This window comes from Lactuca serriola, chromosome 9 (genome assembly GCF_051521515.1).
Source record: "Lactuca serriola cultivar US96UC23 chromosome 9, Lser_US96UC23_V15, whole genome shotgun sequence".
In the NCBI taxonomy this organism is placed as follows: Eukaryota; Viridiplantae; Streptophyta; class Magnoliopsida; order Asterales; family Asteraceae; genus Lactuca; species Lactuca serriola.
In genome coordinates this window covers 96,932,500-96,952,006 of record NC_136416.1, presented here as the reverse complement: position 1 = coordinate 96,952,006, position 19,507 = coordinate 96,932,500, and the positions used below count along the sequence as shown (strand labels likewise).

The following is a 19,507-nucleotide window of genomic DNA, read 5'->3' as shown; positions in this document are numbered from 1 at the left end:
TATATGAGAGCCACCTGCTTGACATGGAGCGCCAGCTGGCTAACTTAAGGATCCGTCCGAGAAGTGCCCATCGCCGATAGGAGAATACTCTACTCATCCTTCCTTTTGATCTAAGGAATAACCTTTATATCAATGTTCCAAGTAGCTCTTTTCTGTAAACATCCATGTCCTTCATGTTGCCAAGATTCTTTCCTTGTTAGAATAACTTAGACCTATTTTTAGGTCAAGGGTTCCGAAATATGGGTAATCTCCGTTTCAGTTATGATGGCAACAACGATATTTCAGTTAAAGAAGATCTTTGTCAAAAGTATACCTTAGATCGATAACATGCAAATTAAGCAACTTTATCAAAGTCACACTACCGTTTTGTCTTAGAAACATGTGTCATAGGAAGTACTCTTACCTTAAGACGATCATTCCTTTTCCCCATCGATTTCATATCAGTCTCCATAACAAGCTATGACGTCATAATTGGCATGAGATGGTTGAGCCCAAATCGTGTTGATGTCCTTTGCTTCGAAAGGGCGATTCGTTTCAATATTTACCTCTGACGAAGTCCTCACTGGTCATAGTGATAGAATTTGTTCGAACCTTCATATCATTTCCTGCGCCAGAGTCCAGAAGTATCTGCGAAAAAGGGATGCCATGCATTCCTGGATTATGTTGTCGATGAGACGCAAAAAGTTAAAGGCCTCGAGAGCATCTCTGAAGTCTGCAACTTTCCTGATGTCTTCCCCAAAGACATTTAAGGGATTTCTTCCGAGTGTCTAGTTGAATCCCGTATCGACTCGATCCCCGGAACTATCCTTATAGCTAAATCTCCATATCGTCTAGAGTCGACGAAAATGTGAGAGTTATCCAACCAGCGCAATGAGCTGAACAACAAGGAGCTCGTATGTTATTATATGTGAACTTTATTGCGTTCAAATCATTTTCATTTCTTGCTAGGACCACATCATGGGGATGTGGGTTGAATAAAAAACGAGAAATCTTAGTGCATAGATAAAAGTTTAGGATACATCCAGAGGCAACCATTGTTGCTCACAAACTCTTTTCTTGACACATAGCAGATTATGTCTCCGAAGAAGCAGAACCAACCCACTGGTAAGGCCCCAATCCTCCAGATGGACTCAACTACGTTCCAAGTTACTGTTACAGCAGCCGTAGTAGCCGCCCTAGCTGTGCTTAACGCTAACAACACAAATGCGAGTAGAAGTGTTAATGGTAGGCCAAACCATGGTGTTAACCAACCTCAACAACAAGTGCCTACTGGAAAGGACACTCTTGATCCCCAACCTAACCTCCTGAAACGAAAGTTTAAAGGAACTTGTTCAACCTAAGGACCTACGGAAAGGCAACGAATTGGGGTAGTCAATACCCCAGTCAGCCCTATTGTTCCAACACCAACCACACCCTACTTCGGAAACCTCCCACACTCCAGCAAATGCAACTACCATCATCATGGAGTCTGTCAAGTGCTACATTGCACCATATGCAATAGGAAGGGGCACACCTCCAGCAGATGTAGGACCCTTGTCAATTTCGTCACTCTAAATACCAATGTTGGGGCTAGTCCAACCTGTTACCGCTGTGCTAGTGAAGGGAATTTCAAAAGAAATTTTCCAAGGGCTAAGGATGGCAAGGAAGCTCGCTTCACAAAGACCCCGACTCAATACCTCACTTCCACTACCGATGCTAGCATAGTTCAAGTGTGCGGTGCATGTGGCGAAATGGGGGCATTTCAAAAGAGACCGCCCAACAATGAAGAACAATGAGGAATAAAAGGAGTCTAACCACAGGGAATGAGGAAGCATCAAAGAAACCTGCTGTGTATTGGTATGTTCCGAAAACCTCAATAAATATTCATAATCGTGATTTCTTTCCTGTCCAAATTTAATCACGACGTACTTTTAAAAGTTGATGCCCTAATGGGTAAATTATGGTAGCCTAGTGTTACATTAGAGTTAGTTGTGTTTATTCATGACTTGTATACACCAAGCAATCATAGGAAAATCTAGTGAGAACCATTCCATCAAGAGTTCATAGTTTCAAAACATCAGGACCCTCGCATTAGTAGTACCCACCAAGGTCAAATGAAACACAGAAAACACCAGAGACGTTCATCTAGGAATATCAATGTTCTAACAAAACGATCCTCCCGAACTAACTTAACATGTGATTCTACGACATCATCCTTTCTAGTTCGACTGAGTCTATGTTATATCAAACCCTTTTGTCTTAAATCGTTCGATCGCGAAACTCCCGTCGCTCGCGACGAAAAACTAGATGCGAACTTTGAAAAATTCATCTCTCTTCAAAACCCAAAAGTATTCATATGAAGAGTATCATCCACAAAGAGAAGGAAAAAGTAAGGAAACCATCCGGACAATTGAAGATGCATTGTAGGACACACATCTAACCTTAATTGAACTTTCTTGCAACAACAACGACCTTTCCAGTAGCAAGGCTGCGCCGTTTGAAGCCCTCTGCAACCATAAGTACAAACCCCATCGGCGTTGGGCTGTGGTGGGAAACACACAGCTAGACAAGTGTCAAGTCCACAATAGCACTCTCGCAAGTCACCATCCGAGAGACGATAGAAAGGGTTGTACGAAAGGACTACGTCGATGAGAGACAAAAACCCTTGAAATTCCAAGTTGGTGGTCGTGTCCTTTTAAAGGTCTCACCCTGGAAAGGCCTGATACGCTTCGGAAAGCGTAGAAAGCTAAATCCAAGATACGTTGGACCGTCTGATATCTTAGCTAGGATCGGTCCCATAGCGTACAAACTCCAGTTACCTAGAGAACTTAGCAACATACATCCCGTCTTTCACATGTCAAACCTAAATAAGTGTCTGTCCGATGAGACATTTGCAATTCCCATGAACCTTAAGTACCTCCATCTTTTCCAAGGCCATGAGTTATATTCTTATTCTTAAATTTCGGGACGAAATTCACTCTAACGGGGGGATGATGTGACAACCCGAAAACTTCTACCCGGTACATCTAGTCAATTAGTCTAAGTTAAACTCATTTCTGTTAACTCCTAGCACTGATTAAGGGCTCATTTAAGCATTTAAAGCCTTGGGTACAACCAAATTTTGAATCAGGGATGGGTTGGTTTAAGATTTAGGGTTTCAATAGGCCAAACATTCCATCAAAAGTAGTGTGTGGCCGCACACCCGAGTGTATGGCTGTACACATGAGTGTGTGGCCAGACACCTGGGTGTATGGCTACACACATGAGTGTATGGCCGCACACCTGAGTGTATGGATGCACACATGAGTGTGTGACTGCACACCCGAGTGTATGGTTGCACACATGAGTGTGTGGCCGCACACCCATCCTCCAGCCGCACACTCATCCCTATTTATATAGGGTGACCCCCTCACTCATTCCTTTCATTTGGCTGCACTCTACTTTCTCTCTCTAAAAACTTCATCCAAGAACACTCTAAGGGCCTCAGAAACGTGAAGAATTCCATCATTTAGCTTGTTATACAGGTAAAACACCTAAATCTAAGCCTGAAACTCTTCATGTTCTTCGTGTTCTTCATCACTTGAAGGTGTACGGCCGCACACCTTCATAAGGTGGCCGTACACACCTCAAAAACCCTCCAAAGTGAGAGTTTTGGCCCTTTATTTCTTAGTTGGACTTGGTTTGAGCCTTGAAATACTTGAAAGTCGACGTTTGGAGCATAAACGAAGAGTGTACGGCCGCACACTCCCGTGTGTAGCCGCACACACACCCTGGCCGCACATTCTAGCCGCACACTCCTGTGTGCAATCACACACACAGCCTGGCCGCACACCATGGCTGGACACACCTTAAAGGGGGCCATACACTCACCTAACGCAATCCTTTAAGGTCCTAACGCTTAGTGAAAGTAGTCCTAAGTTCCTAGAGTGGTTCTCCATCACATTTAGTGGTGAAATACCTTTATTTGACTCCTTTATGTATCACTGCATGTTAATTAGGATCAAATCGTGTTCAAGGCTTCACTTGAACACCCAATTTTTCATGCCAATCCTTCGTTCAAATCACCCGAGGTGAGTTCATACCCCTACATTTTTCGTGTTTTTAATGTGTTCAGGGAGAGAATGCAAGCCAAACTCAAAGTATTTTATGAAGTTTTAAACTTATTAATGCAGTCCAACGATTTCCTCATTTAATAACGTATTCATATATTTTATCTCTTTTTGTAATATGTTGAGCATAAAGGAAACTTCTATTTTGGAAATCAAACTTCATAGCTTTCAGAAAGGTTTTTACAAAGCATTTTCCATATCAACTCTAATAAAATATAATGGGTATAGTTTGGAATAACCCTCTAGGCAGTCTCTACCTAATCAGATTTCATAAATGAATATATATAAACTATTGCAGATTTAGTTTATTTTATATGATTTCTCAGAAGTATAAAGTACATTTATTCAAGGATAATTACTGTCTTATACTGATTTCTTGCTAGTAAACTAGATTATACAGAATTGTGAGGCGCTACTTCAATACTGTACCCTTAGGTGTATAGTGATAAATCCTTTTAGTATAACCAGAGTCTCCTGGAGGGAGAGCGTGAGATTTGTGAATAGATCGATTCGGGGTTGACAATCCCACACCTGAATTGCTAGCTACAGTTAGGCGGGCACGCTTGGGGTGAACAAATGTCATTTATCTTAACGCCTGAAGAACGTTATAAAGGTTTCTCGGTCATATCAAGTATGGTTATACGACTCACAAAATAAGTATAAACTAACTTTGTTTACGGACTCTCTTCTTCATTTGTTTTATTTTAAGTAATAAAACTACTTTTATATATGCTGTTAGAAATCAAGGACTTCTAAACTGGCATCTTTACCTCTAGGACGGATAACATGTTTTTCTAAAACTGATGGTTTAATTTCTACTAATAGACACTCTTTCAAGACCATTTTTTATAAGAAAATACAAGATTTTCTTGAAGAACATTTTTCAAATGGATTCAAAGAACATTTTCTCACTAAAACTAAATGCTTATGAACTCACCAGCTTTATGCTGATATTCTACAAAACTGCTTGTATTCTCAGGGAATTGGTAGACAGGTATTTCCAGGAGTTCGGAGAAGTCAGAGCATTAGAGTCGCGTCTTTAATATTTTACTTTTGATATGAACAAAACTATGTATTAAATAATGTAAAACTTTTCATATATGTATTCAACGTCTGGTTGTGTTTACTATGCTTGTTATGATACAATTGTTGTGATACTACGCATGACGTCAGCCACCCCCGAACGTTTCCGCCGTTTCGGTTTGGGGGTGTGACAGATATTTTGTTCCCTTTTCTAAGACAAAGGAAAAAATGAGGAGCATCTGAGGGAGGTGTTAGAGGTCCTTAGGAGGGAGAAGTTTTTTTGCCAAGTTCTCTATGTGCAAGTTTTGGTTACGAGAGATCTAATTCTCAGGGCACCTTGTTAACCAGAATGGTATACTGGTCCACCCAGCGAAGATCAATTCGGTGATGCAGTGGTAGGTCCCGAACACTCCCTCTGAGATTCGAACTTTTCTAGGAATTGCAGGATATTATATGAGATTTATTCATGACTTCTTCGTGATTGCAGTACCATTGACCTGTTTGAAAAAGAAGGATGTTCTTTTTCGTTGGGATGCTGAGTAGCAAACAATATTCGAGACTCTAAAGAGGACGTAATGTGAGGCTCCTATATTGACTCTTCCCTAAGGTGTTAATGATATGGTAATTTATAGTGATGAATCAATCATGGGACTTGGAGTCGTTCTTAGGCAACGAGGACAAGTAGTCGATTATGCCTCATGACAGTTGAAGCCTCACAAGGCTAACTATCTAACACATGATTTGGAGTTATGAGCAGTAATATTTGCTCTTAAGATTTTCAGACACTATTTGTATTGAGTTCGATGTATAATTTACTTGAATCACAAAAACTTGAGGTACTTGATGGATCAATCGAATTAGAACATGAGGCAGTGTAAATGGTTGGATGTGGTGAAAGACTACGACTGCAAATTCCTTTGTCATCTAGGCAAGGACAACATGGTTGTTGATGCATTAAGTTAGAAGACAACTCATGCGCTGATTAAAAAATTGTGTTTGAGGATGACTGTGATTACTCCCATATTAGAGATGATCAAGAAGGCCTAGACTGAGGTAGTCAAGGAGGATAACAATAAGAGCGAGAGGATTGTGGGGGTAAATTTTGACTTTTGACATATACAGTCGTGGGTTGTTGACCTTGCATGACAGATTTTGGGTTCCGTATTTAGGTGGGGCTTGACAGATACTGATGGATGAGGTGCACAAATCCAAGTTTTCAATTCATAAAAGGAAAATTACAGCCTCTTAATATCCCGATGCGGAAGTGGGAGCTGATTACAATGGATTTAATCACCTATCTACCAAAGACTCCTCACGGTGTAGATACTATATGGGTGATTGTCGACAGGCTAACCAAGAGTGCCATTTTGTGCCTATTCAAGAGAGCACCTTGAAAGACCTATATGCCCAATAGCCATCATAGAATGATATTGTTAGATAATATATGATCCCAAAAGCTCACACTAACAACAACTTGATGTAAATTTATTATTTATAAGAATTTGATTCTTGATAAATAAAACTATATATCTTGTAATTAATAGTAAATTATTTATTTCATGAAAATGTTAATTTTCAATGCTAAGTATCAAAATATGTCATACTATATCATAAGATATGATTTGTTATGTAATGTACATCTTTTTGGACAAAAATGGTTATTTGTTTTATAATTTATATGTTTTATAATTTATAAAAATTATAAGAGTTTTTATATAAAAACAAGCTTCTTCTTTTTATAAATATATCAAGGAGACCATAAAGAAGAAAGAAGACTTGCTTTTGATTTTATTCAATACACGTGCTCTTAGAAAGCATGACTAGTTTATTTGATAAAGCATGGGTATTAAAGTGCTAAGACCCATGTGATAAAGGCTTGAAGTAAGGACTTAAAAGAACTACTTTTCTCCCTTCTTTTACAAGCAAAAGCCATGAAAATTTTGGCTTCTCATCTCTATATTCTCTCTAGTTTTTGTCTCATAAGGTGTTAAGTACATAAAGATGAAGATGATACTTGAATACTCTCTTTTAAGGCAAATTGTAACATCCCAAGTCTAGGTATACCTTGTAACCCTTGGTCTTTTGAGTACTTATCCATTTTAGCCCTCTTGAGAAAAGGTGGTGAATGAGTATGTGGGGCGTACGTGAGTGTAAACTCAACGTACTTATGTGCATGCTTTTGATGCAGAAGCCACCTAGTACGCTAGGTGTACCAGAGGGTACGCTGGACGTACTAGGCCTAGAGTGAAATCACTAATTTAGGGTGTGTCCCTATATAAAAGATATGATGGCCTCATTCCTGGCCACCATTCTCAGACAACAAAACCTCTTAAACCCTAAACCTTCATCCATAGAGCTTGTGAGTGCATTTGAGAGCCTTTGAGTGATTTTGTGTGTTCATGGAGTGAAGAAGAAGCTTTGGAGAAGAAGGAGTGAGAGTCCAAGCCCTTGGATCTGAGCATAGTTGTGTTGGGGGCTTCATATAGAGGTATAAAGCTTCAAGCTTTATCACTCTTTCATCATGGTAGAGTATTTTAGGGTTTTGTCCCAAACATTGGAGACTTTATGAGATATTGTGCTCCAAAGACTATGATCAATCCATTTGAGTGTATTTAGTGGTGAAGTATCATAAAAATCTAGTCTTGGAAGTTGGAATCAAGCCATGCATGAGATATGAGCTTTTTGAGATAAGGGAGTGGATGTTTTGTGTGTTTGTGACCATATCAGCCATGCAAAGGCTTAAAGACACTGGCTTAATGGAGTAAGAGCTATTAGGGAGACCAGATCTGTGATATGAGCCAAGGTCTTAACTAATTAAGACAAAATGAGTAGAAAGAATGAAACTGGGACGTACACTGGGCGTAATCCCAGTATGCACATTGTAGGGGTTGAGCATGTTGGATAAGGTATCTAAGTCCATAAATATTTCTGGTATGTACTTGACCCGACCCGACATGGTCCATTTGGGTTACATGGCACCATGCAATTGGATAGACTAAATGAGAGAAATAACACTTGTTGTTTATTAATATATTATAAGTTCTAATATATTAATAATATTATTTAATTAGTTTGGTCAAGAATTAATTTAGAATTAATTAAGTGATCAAAAGATAAATAATTAAATATATGGGTTGATTATGTAAATCATCCATAACTTGTATAGTGGGCTAAGAGGCTCCATGGATTATCAAGTTGGGTTTCACCCATAGGATGCTCCATGGATGCTCCATGGGAGCTACAAACCCATGGGTCATGGAAATGAAGAGTCATGACACATTAGGGTTTACATGGTGTAACCCTAGATGTGTCCACACTATATAAGAAACCCATTCTCCACCAAAATCGGCTACACATAAGAAACAAGAGGGCTAGGCTGATTTTTGAAGTGTGTATTCTCTCTAAAGTCATTCCAAAAGCATTTGGTGTTGTGTGAAGCATTTGAGGCATCACACTTGGGGTGCTAGGCTCACAAGGTTTCAAGGATCATAAGCAACAACAAGGTAAGTTGTTCTATCTTTCATTCAAGTTAAAAATTGTTCCCCATGTATGCTAGATAGGAATATAACCTTGCAATTCAACTTTGGATGATAATTAGACAAACATAGATCCAAGGTTATTAGGGTTGCATGTACACTTAGGAAGTGTTAGAATGCTCAAAACCCATCAGTGGTATCAGAGCCTAGGCTTGTTTGTTTGTTATTTGTGCAAAATTGTTGAAAAAAGTCAATTTTGTGCAATCTGCCTGTTGAACTCGCCGAGTCCATGGGGGGACTCGCCGAGTTCATGTGTAAATTTATCCTACTCGTCGAGTAGGTTTGTGCACTCGACAAGTAGGAGCCTCAGAATGCAGATTTTCGACTTTTGTTGCTGTAAATGGACTAGAAACATTACCCTAAACTGTTTTGGTACTTGAATACTTAATTTAGATGGTGTAATGTTTATGCAAATCCATTTGCAATGGCAATTATCAAAATTACGAAGTTTTAAGTGTAATTTTTGATTCTCAAAAGTGTTCATATTCATGTTCTTGAACTTATGAAGATTAGATGATCATAGGAATTGCTTGTAACCTTCATGGTAGTTTAATTCATGATCATAATGTGTTTTAATGGAGTCCATAACTTTTCCTCAAGTTATGGAAAATCAAAAATCACACTTTCATTAAAACCATTAAAAGAACACATGAGTTATAAAAATGAAGAGTCTTCATTTTATTAGTCAATTAACTCATAAGTTATAAGAAATGAAAAGTTTTGAAAGTTTACAAAACTTGCCCTCAAGTTTTGGAACAACTAAAGTCTTGATTAAAACTTTAGTTCCAACCCTTAGAATTTTGAAAGTTAAAATTCAACCCTTATACTTTATAATATTATAAGTTAATATATATATATATATATATATATATATATATATATGTATGTATGTATGTATGTATAAGAGCAAGTCGTCTTACCGCTAGTATGCCTCATTCACGAAGCTGGTCTATAAGGGGGATATAAGGTTGTTGCCTATAAAATGGAAACTTAATGGGTGTCCACTCTCACCCACCGCTTCCTTGATCGGTGGAGGGTCGTTAGCCGAACGGGTAAGACAAGGACTTATAAATTCTCATTAAAAGTATGATGAATATTATAGAGTAACTAAATGCTTTTACTAAATTCTCAATCTTAGTTACTTTAGGAAAAATGTGAATAAGGTGCTAATCCATGAAATTACACTTTACACTTTGTTTAAGTCGTTGGTGGAGCGTGTGTGGTTAACCGACACACTAACTTGGACTTAACAAGGTAGGTAAAGGGTGAATTAAGGTTTACCATAGCATCGGTGGAGCGTGTGTGGTTTACCGGCACATCGATTGAGTGATAAAATTTAAGGGTACCAAGTGATTTGCATGGTTACTTCACACCTCGTTTTGTGATCCTCGGTATCCCAGTCACAAAACTTGGAAGGCACACTCGAGATTGAAACATGCCTTTGAAAAGTTCATTGAATCTCAAAAGAATCTAGGAATTTTTAAGAATGAATCAAAAACCTAAAATTTAATATTTCGTTTTTCATGGTGGAAATTGGTGAATCGTTATTCACCTACCTTTCAAATATGTTATAGCTTGGATTACGGCATACCTCTTCTAATTTATAATATATTGTGATTGGGTCCTAGCCTTAATATTACATTTGGGTATTTTATTAAGGACTCTCTTAATATCTAAACTAATCTTGTCCTCTTCTTTCAGATGTGTTCAAACAATGCTGCTTCTGGCTCTAATCCTAATGACTCCTTTACCCTTATGAACTTGTGTGGGAAGGTCACTTTTGATGGATCCAACTTCAATGAATGGATCAGAAACATCAGGATGATTACCCGCTACGAGGACAAAGAATATGTCCTTGACAAGGAGCTTAAGAAGATTGATGAGACCACTGCAACTCCCCAGGAGACCGCTGACTTCCGGGCACATGAAAGGGATGCTACAAAAGTGGCATGCATCATGTTGGCCACCATGACAACGGAACTCCAAAAGTCCTATGAGGACTTCTACCCTTTTGAAATGCACCAAGATCTGATGGAAAGATACCATCAAAGTGCACGATAAAAGAGGTATGAAATCATTTGCTCCATGATAACAACCATGATGAAGGACGGGGAATCCGTCACGAGCCACAGGTAGAAAATGCAAAGGTATGTGGATCGGTTGCTGAAGCTTAATGTGAACTTCCCTGAGGAGATTGCAATACATATCATTTTGCACTCCTTACCATTGTGCTCTAATCAATTCTGCATGACATATCACATGAATAAGGAAGAGGTCACACTCAGCAAACTTCAGGGACTTCTCAAGACCGCAGAAACAGGTCTTAAGGGGAAGTCGGTTGTTAACACTCCTACTCCAAACTCCGCCCCGGTTTTGGCAATCGGGAAAAGTCGAGGGAAGAAGAGGAAGAGCTCTCTGAAGGGTACCAAGGCTAGGACCCTTGATGGCTCTTCTTCAAGTGGAACCAAGAAAGGTTTCGTTACTCCTTCTTCTGACCCAAAAGAGGCTGAATGCTTCTATTGCCATGAAAAGTCACATTGGAAGCAGAACTGCCCAAAATACCAGCAAGATGTGAAGGATGGGAAAGTAACCCAACCATGTAGGTATTTACACTATCTTCTCTAATAACTCACCCCATTCTAACTCTTGGGTCCTTGATATCGGTTGTGGTATTCATATCTGTTTTGATTTTCAGGGACTAAGAAGTGAGAATGTGGAGCATGGAAGAATAAACTTAATTATGGGGAATAGGAAAGCTTTACATGTCACCAAGATTGGAGTTTATACTTTATCGCTAAGTAGTGGGTTTAGTTTAGATTTGAATAAGTGTTGTTATTCGCTAGAAATGGCAAGAAACATTATTTCCTTTCATGCATTGTATAAACAAGGTTTCACCTTTTCATTTGATAATGAAGTTGGTTCGATTAATGCTTTCTTTAATAATGTTCTTTATTTTAAAGCATTACCTTGTGATGGCGTGTATGAAACTGTATCTGTGGTTGATAACTTAGGAAATTAATGTATTGTGTATTGATTATGTTAATGATAATAACTTGGATAAAGCGTCATTATAGCATTGTCCTCTTGGACATATAAGCAAGAAACGCATAGGCCAACTCCAAAAGGATGGAGTCTTGGAGTCATTTGACCTAAAGTCAGATGATAGTTGCGAATTATGCTTACTTGGAAAAATGATAAAGTCACCCTTCACAGGTTCTTGTGAGAGGGGTGAAGGTTTGTTGGATCTTGTACACACGGATGTGTGTGGGCCCTTCTAACATTCTACAAGGGATGTTAATCGTTATTATTTGACTTTTACTGATGATTACAGTAGATATGGATATGTCTACTTAATCAAGCATAAGTCAGAGACTTTCAAAAGGTTAAAAGAATTTAAACAGGAAGTCGAGAATCAATTGGGCGGGAACATTAAGATGTTTCGATCCGATCGAGGTGGTGAGTATCTTAGTTTAGAGTTCCTCGACTATCTTAGGGAATGTGGGATTGTCTCACAATTGACACCTCCCAGGACACCGCAGTTGAATGGTGTGGATGAGAGGCATAATCGAACCTTGTTGGATATGGTTCGTTCCATGATGAGTCGAGCTTCGCTACCAATCTCATTTTGGGGGTATGCCTTAGAGACTGCCGCCCATATCCTTAATCTAGTCCCTACAAAGAAAGTTGCCAAAATTCCTCATGAGATGTAGACTGGTAAAGTACCCAAACTAGACCACATCAAGATTTGGGGTTGCGAGGCTTTCAGAAGACGCGAGACTCATGATAAGCTCGACCTCGAAGCGAGAGGTGTATTTTCATCGGTTAGCCACAACAATCCTTTGGTTACCTCTTCAACAGACCTAGTGAAAATGTGGTCTTTGTAGCTAGGAGGACTTTCTTTAGAGAGAGAGTTCATAATCTAAGGAAACAGTGGGAGGCAAGTTGACCTTGAAGAAATTCAAGAGTCAAGTGGTGAAGGAACTTCAAACCCTAGCACTCAACTTGAGGAGGGAACTCCTGTTGAGCCAATTGACAAGTCTGTACCTATGAGGCGTTCCACAAGGGTTAGGAATGCACCTGAGCATTATTATGGATTCCATATTACTGCGGAAGGTGATACACTTATCAGTGATGAGACACTGATAGGTCTGGATGAACCTAATAGTTACGAGGAAGCCATGGCAGGCCCTGAGTCAGCCAAGTGGAAAGAGGCAATGGACAGCGAGATACAATCCATGTATGACAATCAAATTTGGAAGTTGGTTGAGAATGTACCAGGTCGTAAGACTGTAGAGTGCAAATGGATCTTCAAGAAGAAGACCGACATGGATGGTAAGGTACACACTTATAAGGAACGACTGGTTGCAAAGGGTTTCTCACAAACTCCGGAAGTTGATTATGATGAGACCTTTTCTCCAGTGGCCAAGATTAAGTCTATTAGGGTTCTGTTAGCCATAGCTGCATTTCATGACTATGATATATGGCAAATGGATGTCAAAACTGCTTTCCTTAATGGAAAGTTGGCTGAGGATGTTTACATGAGTCAGCCAGAGGGTTTTATCAATACAGAGTACCCTAATAGAGTGTGTAAGCTTGAGAAATCCATTTATGGGTTAAAGCAAGCACCTCGCAGATGGAATCTTTGCTTTGATGAGAAAGTCAAGGAATTTGGCTTTTCTAGGAGTGAAGATGAATCTTGTTTATATGTCAAGGCTAGTGGGAGTATAGTTAGCTTTTTGGTATTGTATGTGGATGACATACTACTCATAGGAAATGACATCCCAACTCTGCAGGAAGTTAAGTCCTGGCTTGGGTAGTGTTTCTCTATGAAGGACCTAGGAGAAGCTGCCTATATTCTAGGGATAAGGATCTTGAGAGACCGGAGTAAAAGACTAATTGGACTTAGTCAGAGTACCTACTTGCATAAAGTGCTGAAGAGATTCAGCATGCAAGAATCCAAGAAAGGAGAGTTACCCATCCAGAGTAACGCCAGATTGAGTAAGACACAAAGCCCTAGTACTGAGGCTGAGATAGCAGAAATCAGTCGAATACCTTATGCTTCGGCTGTAGGATCGATCATGTATGCTATGACGTGTACTCGACCTGATGTAGCCTTTTCCTTGAGCATGGTTAGCAGGTATCAGGGGAACCTTGGCAAGGCACACTGGACTATGGTAAAGAATATCCTCAAGTACCTACGGAGGACTAAGGACTGGGTCCTTACCCTCGGTGGGAGTGATGACTTGAGAGTTGTAGGGTATAGTGATGCTAGCTTTCAGACTGATAGGGATAATTTCTGCTCTCAGCCAGGCTGGGTCTTTACCCTAAGTGGAGGAGCAATTTCTTAGAAGAGTTGGCCTCGTGAGGCTTCAGCTGCCTCGAGGCATAAGAAATGAGATGACCCTTCTGCATCAATACCGCGCCTAAACCCGAGATGGACGCATCACAATATACCACAAAATCCTCTACGCCCTCGGGCGGGGCTAAGATTGGCGCCTCGCACAATCTCTGTCTCAGAATCTCGAACGCTGCCTGCTGCTCAGGCCCTCATCGAAAGACCACGACCTTCCTAGTCAACCGTGTCAGGGGTACGACTATCTTGGAGAAATCCTGAATGAATCTCTGATAGTAGCCTGCTAATCCTAGGAAACTCCGAATCTCGTATGGAGACTTCGGAACCTCCCATCTCATCACGGCCTCCACCTTGGCCGAGTCTACTGAAATCCCGTTCTGGTTGACGAGGTGCCCAAGAAACTGCACCTCGCGCAACCAAAACTCACATTTGGAGAACTTGGTGTACAAGCTCTCCCTCCTTAAGGTCTCCAAAACCTCTCTCAGATGCTCCTCGTGCTCCTCCTGTGTCTTGGAATAAACCAAGATGTCATCAATGAAAACTATCACAGACCGATCCAACATCGGTCTACACACGCGGTTCATGAGGTCCATGAACGCGGCAAGAGCATTGGTGAGCCCAAACGGCATCACCACGAACTCATAATGGCCATAACGTGTCCGAAACGCGGTCTTCTACACATCCTCCTCTCTGACCCTCATCTGATGATATCCTGAACGCAAATCGATCTTGGAGAACCAGGATGCTCCCTGCAACTGATCAAGGAGGTCATCAATCCTCGGGAGTGGGTAACGGTTCTTCACCGTCACCTTATTCAGCTCTCGGTAATCTATACACATCCGATGCGACCCGTCCTTCTTCTTCATAAACAGGATCGGGGCTCCCCAGGGTGAACTGCTCGGTCGAATAAATCCCTTGTCTAGCAGCTCCTGCAGTTGCGTAGACAACTCCTGTATCTCGGGAGGAGCCAACCGATAGGGTGCCTTGGCTATCGGAGCCACACCAGGAACTAGGTCAATCCTAAACTCTACCTGACGCTCCAGAGGTATTCCAGGAAGCTCCTTCGGGAACACGTTAGTGTAGTCTCGCACCACTGGAACCTCTCTCACCGTCGCCTTACTCGTCTCCCAGGTATTCATGACATACGCGACATATCCCGCACAACCCTGCTGAAGGTAGCGCCTAGCTCTCGCTGCTAAACATACTGTAGGTCCATGCTACGGCCTCTCGCCGTGGATCACCAACTCTCCCCCACTTGGGGTCCTGATCCGCACTAACTGTTGTGCGCAATCTATCACCGCCCCATTAGGGGTCAACCAATCCATGCCTATAATCACCTTGTTCCCCCGCAAAGGGATAGGAACCAAATTCACCAAATAGCGCTCCTCAAATAACCTTAGGACACAATCTCTGAATACTGCTGACGCTCGCACCGATCTATCATCGGCAATCTCTACCTCTAAAGGGCAATTCAACATACCCGAAGACTCAGTAAACCTCTTGCTAAGCGCAAGGGAAACAAATGATCGGGTGGCACCCGAGTCAAACAACACCTGAACAGGAATACCGTTCACATGGAACGATCCTAATGCATATACACAGAGCACATATCAATATCATAACATCACAAAAATAAAGTAGAAGGAAAGAATCATACCCGTCACCACATCGGGTGCGGCGCGTGCCTCCTCTGTCGTCAGCTGAAATGCCCGGCTCCTCACCACTGGAGCTTCTGCCTTGCCCTGCCGGCCATCTGTAATCCGCAGGGTAGCTGGAGCCGGCGCCTTAACCGGTGCTGATGCTGTCAACTGGGGGCAATTGGCCTTCTTGTGGCCCCTCTGGTTGCAGTGAAAACATAGCAACTCCGATGTCTGAATCACAGGTGCAGGGGTGGTACAATCCCTGCTTAAGTGCCCTAACTTGACGCACTTGTAGCAGCCTGACGATCCCATCTTGCACGCTCCCTCGTGCGTCTTGCCGCATTTCCTGCAGCGGCCCCGCCCTTGTTGGCCTTTCGGCCCTACATATGATCCCTTGGGCTTCTTCCCCGAAGCCCCCATAACATGCCCCTCCTCCGCCTTCCTCTTCCGAATGTGCTCCAGATCTATCTCCCTCTCCCTTGCCCTGGCAATCATAGAGTCCAGGGTAGGGTAAGCTGAAAAACTGACATGCTCCCGAATATCAGCTCGTAGCATGTCATGATAGCGGGTCCTCCTCATATCCTCATCACCCATGTATTGGGGCACCAGCAACGCCCTCTCCCAGAGCTTGGCGGTGATCTCCGCCACAGTCTCCATCGTCTGTCTCATATCTAGGAACTCCCTGGCCAGCTGCTAAAGCTCGACAGCCGGCGTAAACTCTGCCCTGAACCTGGTCACGAAGTCCGACTAGGTCATAGCCTCGACAGCCGAGGCTCCCAACGAGTCACCAACGGACTCCTACCAATCCCTAGCTCGATCTCTCAAACATCCTGCTGCATATCTCACCTTCGACCCCTCAGGGCAGAAGCTAGTCAACTGTGCAGACTCAATGTATGCAATCCATCGTCTGGCAGCTATGGGGTCCTTCGTCCCGTGAAAATCCGGCGCACCACTGCCCCGGAAGTCCTGGAAGGACAGTGTGCGAGATCCTGACTGGCTAGATGCCATGTCGCTCCTGAATGCCCTGAGGCGATCCTCCATCATCTCTAATATCCCTTCCTTGATCGACCCGAAGATAATGGGGGTCGACTCAAGGATGCCTCTGGTGATCTCTGACGCGATGAACTCGCGTAGCCCCTCATCTACTAGCTCGGAACCTAATCCCGAACCCGAGCCCTCTCCTGTACTACCAACTGCTGGCCTCGAGCGTAGTACCACCATTCTGAAATACAAAAGAAATAACAACTGTTAGCGATACTGATACCTCTAGAGGGATCACACCTACTACAAGTTCCCTGGTCTTATCTTGGCCTTCCTCGGTTCGGGTACGAATCCTCTGCTTTCAGTAGTACTGGCCCATACTACCTTCCACATCTATCCGTACCTTCTCCAAGGACTCCCTTGACTCCACCAGATCCCTTTCGCTACTGCTGAACTCTGCTACTCTTATCCTAGGCTTACCCTAGGAAACCTCTGACTCCACCCAACCTAGTCCTCAGCTGCTGAAGGTCTCTTTGTGATGCCAATTAGCTATTACCTGGATATAATCACATGCGACGAGGCTTGGATAATCCTTTGAGTAAGGGACTCATCCCTACAACGGTTAGGACTCAAACAAGAGCTACGCAAAAGCGTCAAATCCAACACTCTAAGATTATTCAACCCTGATCACATGTGACTTTAACGTATTCACCTAACAGCTAACTCCCATCACTCAAAGCCCACATAGCACAAAGCAAACAACATTTGGACAAAAGGAAACAATCTCAAGCAACTCTATCCTCGTAGAGAGAAACTGAACTAGCATGCAATGCTAAACTCGTACTATCAGGCATAACCTAAACAGGCTATCCTACTACTGTCTACTCAATTCTAGCATGCAACTTTTCATACACTGAAGCACATAAAGCAGGCACATAAGGCATCACTCCTAGATCCTTAGTCCTATTCTAGCATGCTGTTCTACTAAAACTGGTAAACATAACATAAGCTTGTATGGGTACTTTGGGGAATACTTACTTGAGCTTGGCCGGTCGTGCACATCACACACTTTGTTCTTTCTTAAAACCCTTTACTTAGCCTTTTAGAAAACATTTTTTTTCAAAATCTTTTAATTCCTAGATTTGAGTTCAAACTCCCCCGAAGGTGTGTCTGAATCCCTCAAACCAGGGCTCTGATACCAACTTGTAACATCCCAAAAATACGAGCCAAAAATTTCGTTTTTTAAAAACATATACTTAGCAAAACATTTGAAATAAAACGTTCACCGATCATAACATTCCATAAAGATATCGCATGTCTGGAAAAACATTTTCATAAAACATAATAATGTCGGAGTACAAATCCCCAGGAAGATCTCATAATGCGGAATACAGGGCATGTGTGTGATGGGCCACTACCGCGCCAACTCTTTCCCCTTCAAAGAAGAGGTACCTGAAACCAAAACTGAAAATTGTAAGCATGAAGCTTAGTGAGTTCCCCCAATATACCACATACCATACAATCACATAACATACATATATTGTTAGGTATATCTGGGTGCCCGACCTACCCCTTCGGTCCTCTCGACCAGATACTGTCTAGTATATCTGGGAGCTGGCCTCCCCTTCGGTCCTCTTGACCGGATACTGACCAGTATATCTGGGAGCTTGCCTCCCCTTCGGTCCTCTCGACCGGATACTGACTAGCATATCTGGATGCTGGTCTCCCCTTCGGTCCTCTCAACCGGATACTGGGGACTATTTCACCCCCTACCACTACCACATAACACATATATCTCATAATCTATCTAGCATGGCTGGGCATGACCACCCCTTCGGCCCTATCGACTGGTATACTGGGGACTATCTCCCCCTACTGTCACTAGCTCATAGCATCATATCATACTAGCACAATAACATATCACAGGTAGTAGCAACCCTAGATGAATATCACAGAGACAAAAATCTATCATACAACCCTACTGGTGGGCCGACATTGTGGCTGTAGACCCACCGCTACAGGAAGGTGGCTCACCTCACAGTAGCTGCTGATCTGCATGGGAACTGACTGTCTTCTGCTGCTGCCGCTCCGGAAATCCTCCGACTATATTTCCCACAAAACCCTGAGTCAAATACTGCTAACTGACCTCAGGGTAAAATGACCATTTACCCCTAACCAACCAAGAGTCAAAGTCAAAGTCAACTGCCAGCTGGCCTGACTCGCCGAGTTGACTTGCTAACTCGCCGAGTCCGTATCCCTTAGTCCGACCATAAACTCGTCTCTACTCGTCGAGTTAAGCATTGACTCGACGAGTTCTCCTTCTAAGCTAAAGGCCAATAGTCCTTCATCCTACTCGGCGAGTTGTATGAACAACTCGCCGAGTTCATCTTCATCCGAAGAACACTCTATGCTGAGACTCGCCGAGTTGTATGAACAACTCGCCGAGTCTGTTCTTGAGGCAAGAAGATTGCCTTGAACTCGCCGAGTCATGGTATTGACTCGCCGAGTTATTTCATGAGTGAGTCTGGCTTCCGACCCACTGAGTCACACCCCATGACTTACTACTCCAACCCATAACACGAAAAGGGGGACAACTCGGGGACTCGCGACTCGACTCACCGAGTCTGCCACATGCAAATACTATATACTCGATTTTGCTTGAATCCAGCTCATTCCATTCGTAGATCTGGGTTTCTAGGGCCTGATTAACACATAAAGTTTTCAACTTTACGTGTAAATAAGCACCAATGAGGGTTTTAGGGCTCAAAATGCACCAAAAGAGTAGATCTAGGGCTTTCATGCAATATGGCTCCATAAAGGCAGTAGATCCAAGCTCCTGGAGCTCAATCATGCCTAGATCTAGAGGCTAAACAACTTATTACCACC

General features: G+C 42.3%; 1 pseudogene; it reads left to right on the top strand.

Moving 5' to 3' along the window:
- The window catches only part of LOC145075965 (mitogen-activated protein kinase 7 pseudogene), a 77,144-nt pseudogene that overhangs the window by 151 nt on the left and 57,486 nt on the right, over window positions 1–19,507 (top strand).